Source organism: Macaca mulatta, chromosome 5 (genome assembly GCF_049350105.2).
Source record: "Macaca mulatta isolate MMU2019108-1 chromosome 5, T2T-MMU8v2.0, whole genome shotgun sequence".
Lineage (NCBI taxonomy): Eukaryota > Metazoa > Chordata > Mammalia > Primates > Cercopithecidae > Macaca > Macaca mulatta.
The window spans coordinates 6,121,088-6,127,799 of NC_133410.1; the positions used below are offsets into that span (position 1 = coordinate 6,121,088).

Below are 6,712 nucleotides of genomic sequence, written 5' to 3' on the forward strand. Positions count from 1 at the left end.
TCACCGTGTTAGCCAGGATGGTCTCGATCTCCTGACCTCGTGATTCGCCCGTCTCGGCCTCCCAAAGTGCTGGGATTACAGGCTTGAGCCACCGCGCCCGGCCTTTTCTTTTTTTTTTTTGAGACAGAGTCTCACTCTGTCGCCCAGGCTGGAGTGCAGTGGCGCAATCTCGGCTCACTGCAAGCTCCGCCTCCCAGCTTTATACCATTCTCCTGCCTCAGCCTCCCAAGTAGCTGGGACTACAGGGGCCCACCACCACGGCCGGCTAATTTTTTTTTTTTTTTTTTGTATTTTTTAGTAGAGACAGGGCTTCACCGTGTTAGCCAGGATGGTCTCGATCTCCTGACCTCGTGATCCGCCCATCTCGGCCTCCCAAAGTGCTGGGATTACAGGCGTGAGCCACTGCACCTGGCGACTTCTGGATTATATTATTATTATTATTTTTTTTTTTCCTGAGATGGAGCTTCACTCTTGTTGCCCAGGCTGGAGTGCAGTGACACAATCTCGGCTCACTGCAACCTCTGCCACCCGGGTTCATGCAATTCTCCTGCTTTAGCCTCCCGAGTAGCTGGGATTACGGGTGCCCACCACCACACCTGGCTAATTTTTTGCATTTTTATTTTTTTTAGTAGAGATGGGGTTTCACCATATTGGCCAGACTGGTTTCGAACTCCTGACCTCAAGTGATCTGCCCACCTCGGCCTCCCAGAGTCCTGGGATTACAGGCGCCCGCCATCACGCCCGGCTAATTTTCGTATTTTTAGTAGAGCCAGGGTTTCACCATGTTGGCCAGGCTGGTCTCAAACTCGACCTCACGTGATCCGCCCACCTCAGCGGATTACAGATGTGAACCATTGAGCCTGGCCTCTTTCTCTGTTTTAATTCAAGTCCTGGCTCTGGCAGAAAGGACTGGACGTTCCAGGCTCACGAACATGAGCAGCTGCCTCCGCTCCCCAAGCGCAGACGACACATCGGGCACTGCGTTCCATGTCTATATCCACTAGTTCTGTCACCTCCACAACCATCCAAAGAGCTGACAGAAGACTGAGGTCTAAAGGGTGCTACGTAGTAACAGAGCTGTGCTGGGCTAGCCTGGGTAGCTGGGGCACTTACTCTTTGCACTGCTACACACACGGCCTAAAACAATGGATTGATTTGCATTATGTAAAATGGAAAAGGCCATTATAAAAGTAGTTTGGCTTTTAAATGGGTGATTCTTTAGAATAAAAGTAGTCCTGAAAAAAATTTCCTAGAAGCTCACATATTCCTCCAGAGGGTGAGTGGCAACTTTCAGACACTTGGAACTTAACACAACGCTGTTTAAGTTTCAGCCCACGTATGTTTCAGCAAACCAGGCAGAAACTGGGGTTATTGTTCAGGGTCCTCAAAGGCTCCTTCACAACCCTAAGGAGCTCTTAACTTACACTGACCACTGGTTATGATTAAAGGCACAGGTGGAACTTTTTTTTTTTTGAGATGGGGTCTCTGTCACCCAGGCTGGAGTGCAGTTGTCTGATCTTGGTTCACTGCAACCTCTGCCTCCCAGGCTCAAGCGAGCCTCCCACCTCAGCATCCCGAGTGGCTGGGACCACAAGGCGCATGCCACCACACCCACCCAACTAATTTTTTGTTTGTTTGTTTGTTTGTTTGTTTGTTTGTAGGGTTTCACTATGTTGCCCAGGCTGGTCTTGAACTCCTGAGCTCAAGTGATCCACCCCCCTCAACCTCCCAAACTGCTGGGATTAGGGGCATGAGCCAGGGGCGCCTGGCAGAGACATTTTAAATTAAAGACATTCAATGCAAAATGTTTCAGCTTCACTTAGTGATTTGGTAAATTACTAATTAACTAATTTTCCTAAGTACTTGTGAAGTGACTGGGAGGCCAATGATACATTAGGAAGATATTTAGACTACTTAAAGCCGGTCTAGTTTATAATCTTAATTATTAATAAGAGAAATCATTTACTGAGCATTTAGCATGTACCAAACACGCGGGGAGCCATCACATGCTCTAATAATCACAAGCCTGCCAAGGGCACTGAAGAAACGATGAGATTCAGAGAGGCTAAGTTACGCACCCAAGGTCACACAGCAACAGAAACTGAGTTCAAACCAGATCTGACATCAAAGTTCATACATGGCCTGCTGGCATACTTATGAATACAGTCCCTAAACTTTATCCCCCTTCTTCTCAGCTCCTTTAATGTTGCCAAAAGGTGTATTCACCCAATAACCCTGATCATTCATAAGCTGAACACTTAACCATTCTTACACTTCCGTGTATGCATGTTAGGCTTCATATGAAGTTTTAAAAATAAAATAGGCCAAGCGCAGTGGCTCACGCCTGTAATCCCAGCACTTTGGGAGGCCGAAGCAGGTGGATCACCTGAAGTCAGAGGTTCAAAACCAGCCTCGCCAATATGGCAAAGCCCCACTATGGCGAATCTCCACTAAAAATACAAAATTAGCCAGGCCTGGTGGCACATGCCTGTAATCCCAGCTACTCTAGAGGCTGAGGCAGGAGAATCACTTGAACCTGGGAGGCAAAGGTTGCAGTGAGCTGAGATCACGCCATTGCACTCCAGCCTGGTTGACAAGAGCGAAATGCCGTCTCAAAAAATAGAATAGAATAGAATAGAACAGAACAAAACAAAATAAAAAAAGAAACAAAATAAACAGGAGGGAAAAAATAATGCAGGTTCCAGCAGCAGGCTGCCTGGGTTCAAGTCCCAGCTCCTTTGCTCACTAGCTGTGTGAGCTTGGACTCATTTCTTAACTTCCCTGCACCTTGGTTTCTTTCCTTGCAGTAAAACGAAGACAATAAGAGACCCTATTGGGTTAGGCAGTTGACAGGATTAGGGGAAGAAATCCACATAAAGTCCTTAAAATCGTGCCTGGCACAGGGTAAGCCTTAGAAAATGTTGGCTGGTGTTATTCTTTCCTGGACACGGATAGGGCCAGCCAACTCAGCCCCACTATTTTAGCAACCATTTGCATAAGCAAGGCCAGACACAGCCAGTCTGTGTCTACAAGGCCACAAAGTACAGCTTCTTCCTGTCACCAGACTCTCTCCTCACACCTGCTGTGTGATACTGACGGGGCTCTGGGCCTCAACTTCCCTATCTTTAAAATCAACTGACTAGTCAAGCAGACCAGTCCCTGTGAGCCTTCCAGATGGACAATCAAGAATTCTAAACCACCCGGGCCCAAGAAACTTTCTTTCTTTTTTTTTTTTGAGACGGAGTCTAGTTCTGTCACTAGGCTGGAGTGCAGTGGTACGATCTTGGCTCACTGCAACCTCCATCTCCTGGGTTCAAGTAATTCTCCTGCCTCAGCCTCCCGAGTAGCTAGGATTACAGGCACGCATTGCCACCACACCCAGCTAATTTTTGTATTTTTAGTATAGACGGGGTTTCACCATGTTGGCCAGGATGGTCTCAATCTCCTGACCTTGTGATCCACCCACCTCAGCCTCCCAAAGTGCTGGGATTACAGGCATTAGCCACTGCGCCCGGCCAAAACTTTATTTATACACAGTCCTAAAACACACGTTCAGCTGGTCATGGTGGTGTGTTCCTGTAACCACAGCTACTCGGGAGAATCGCTTGAGCCCAGGAGTTCAGATCCAGTCTGGACAACATAGCATGACTCCATCTCTAAAAAAAATTTTTTTTAAGTTAACAACACATACTCACTTTCCTAAAATCCTCTTGTATTCTCTATGTATTAATGTTTATACTGACAACAAATCTTTTCCAAGGTCTCAAAGACTCCCCAAGCCACCGCCGACCTGCAGGGCAGGCATCCTGTGCTGAGGCTAGGACTCAAGGTTAGAAGCTCTGACCAATGTGGGAGAGAGATTCAAACAAGCTGCTCTGACTCTGAGAGAGGCCTTCTACAGTGCACCAGCTAAGGAATCAACCCAGAGTAGAGGAGGGAAGGTGGAGGCATGAAAGACAGGAGTTCACTCACTAAACGGGGAGTGGGGTGGAGACAGCACACCCAATGCTGAGGAACTGCAGGGGCTAAAGGAATACAGGGGAACAGCAGAAGCCAGGCCAGGCAGAGCCCAGGCTGAATGTGAGAGGGTAGGCTGGGGGCAGACGGTGAAAACTCAGTTGTACAAACAGGAATCAAGCCCAGCTCAGTGCAAAGCGCTGGGACAGCGGAGGACACCAAGGTGAGCAGAGCCTGGCCCAGTAGCCTGCCTCACTTTGAATCCCATCTCTGCCTCTCCCCATCTGGGTGGCTCCAAGCCAGTTACTCTGTCTCCCTTAGTCTCAGCTGACACCCTTGATGTTTCCCAAAAGGTGTTTTCACCCAATGACCCTGAGCACCAAGTTCATGCCAGGTTCTCAGTAGGACTGGAGATCTCATTAGGATTGTGGAGCCCACAATCTCAAGGGGTCAAACACACAGCAAAGAAGCAGTAAGAGGGTTGGTCGGAGAGGGGAAGCCATACCCAAACTGAGATATGGCTTGGTACTGGCCAGATAAACTGGGCAACAGGAAGTGTTCTAAGACTGCTCTAAGGACTAGCCCAGTCCAGGCAAAGCGACTACCAGTTTCCAACAGGCAACCCACCTCTATAAAAGCCAGACAAGACAGTAACTAGGTGCTAACATCCTACAATACTGGGGGCAAGACAGTGAGCATTTTGTCCCCAAGACCCCACCACGACTACCCTCCTCAGCTAGCCTCACTGCGTGAAATAACCAAGGTGATGCCCCGGGGCCTCCAGTAGGGTCAAAAGGCACCGGTGCCCATAAAACCTTTCCAAGCAAAACTTCCAATTCCACGCTGGGGAAAACGGCGTCCTATGCAACTTTAAGACAGAAACGACCTCACGTGGCCTGGTCAGGCGCAGTCACTCCGGGACCCGCAGGGTCATTCCCCTATCCTCCTGACCAGCCGTTCCCATCAGGGCCGGGCCCCACAGCCTAGAGAGACTCCTGGCGGGAGGGGGCCAGGAGTCCCTGGACTCACTCCTCAAGGCAGCTACCCCGGCCCCGAGAGGGTCCCCAGGCCAGGGTCTCAGCCGCCCGGGAATGGGAGTCTCCGAGGCGGAGGCAGGGGGATTCCCTAGCCCAGGGACAGAGGGTTCGCGTGGGGTGGAGGTCCAAGGAGGTCTGGGCTCCGAGATGAAAGGGGATTCCGCGGATCAGGGACTCCAGGGGTAGAGGCGTCCGAGATGAAAGGGGGGTCAGGGGCTCCAAGGAGGAGGGTCCGCTGCCCTGGGGGCTGAGCGTCCGAGGTGGAAGGGGACTCCGGGGTCGGGGTCTGGCGCACCCAGCCGCCTCCTCTCAGGCCGGGAGCCTCGCGTCGGAGGAGGAAAACTTTTCGTCAAGTTCCGGGAAAGGAGCGGGACACAGCGCGCGCCTCCGCGAGGGCCGCCGAGTCCCGAGCGTCGCCCCAGCCCCGGAGGCCCCGCGACGGCACCCCGGGCGTCACGCACGCGCTGCCCTGGCGTGCAGAAGCCGCGGCCGCGCGGCGAGGGACACCCAGCAGGACCCGCGCCCGGCGACCCGCCTCGCCCCGGCCGCTCCCCGCCTCGGCCGGCGCTGCAGCAGGTGGCGGCCCCGCGCGCCCTGCCCTCCCTCGCGGCCCGCGGCCCGCGGCCCGTCCCCCGCGGGAGGCTCTCAGTACCGGAGTTAGCGCGGCTCCGACGCCATCCCCGGGACCCGCGGGCCCGCAGCCCAGACCCCGCAGGACCCGCAACTCGCGCTGCGAAGACGCCGGGCGCGCGGTAGGCAGCCGGTCCGGCCCGCAGGTGCGCGCGAGCAGCCCGCGGCGAACAGCGGCGCGCACCCTCGCTTCGCCCCGCCCCCTCGCCCGCCCCTGAACACGCCCCCACGCACTTGCGCCCCGCCCCTGCCGGCCCGCGCCCGCTCTTCCGCCCGTGCCGCCGCGTCTAGAGCTCGGCGCTCGCCCGACTGTCCCTCTTCCGGGGGCCGCCCGCCGCGGGCCTCCGGAGCGGCGTCGCCAGCCCTTTTTTCTCCCGAGAACCAACCGGAGTGGCGAGGGACTGCGTTGAGCGGGCCTTTGTGCCCGCAGAGCCCCCGCGGACATCCGACAGAGGCCCCCTTACCTGGTCGGCTGTACCCGCAGCCATCTTGGAAGTGGGAAGCGGCCGGGAGGGGGAAGGGGCTCGAGCGGGCAGGGCTCAGGCGTAGGGAGCCGAGCGGCGGAGCGCATCGATGGGGCGCCCCTGTCCCGGCCGGTGTGCCGGAGACAGCCCGGGCCCCGCCGCGGAAGGGAAGGTCTGCGTGACACCGGGGCTCAGGCCCCGCCGCAGTGGTCTTGGGAGCGGCGCCGTGGCGTCCTCCCAGCCGGCCTCAGTCTCAATCTATAAAGGGCTTTTCCGAACGTTCTCTCGTAATCGCGCTGTGACACAGTGCCTGGCGCTGTAATTCCCAAACTGGTCTGCACTTTAGCATTGCCTGCAGAGCTCTTAATATTCCGAAGCCCAGGCCGATTAAGTGACAGTCTCTGAAGATGAGATGGAAGCATCATCAGTTTAGGAAGCTGTGTAATGTGCACGCGGATTTGGAAGCCACTGGCCTGGCGTTATCTACATCTTTGGCTTCAACATTGCACAAACTCCAGAGACGGGATCTATGATCATAGCCATTGTACAAAGCGGGAAACGAACTCAGAGATGAAGCCCTTCGCCCAAGGACCCGGGTGGGTCAGTAGCTGAGAGGGGCAGAAA

General features: G+C 54.5%; 1 protein-coding gene across 6 annotated transcripts in view; it reads right to left on the minus strand.

Moving 5' to 3' along the window:
* The window catches only part of TBC1D14 (TBC1 domain family member 14), a 123,839-nt gene extending 117,348 nt beyond the window's left edge, over positions 1 to 6,491 (minus strand). For 4 of the 6 annotated variants that reach the window (XR_013417746.1, XR_013417747.1, XM_078003140.1 and 1 more), the window contains exon 1: positions 5,647 to 5,802. The gene's annotated coding sequence lies outside the window, so the exon portion shown is untranslated. Of the gene's footprint in view, positions 1 to 5,646; positions 5,803 to 6,088 lie in introns of those variants that run through there. The other 2 variants (XM_078003141.1, XM_078003139.1) reach the window with 1 other exon arrangement.
* Between the last annotated feature and the right edge of the window lie 221 nt (positions 6,492 to 6,712).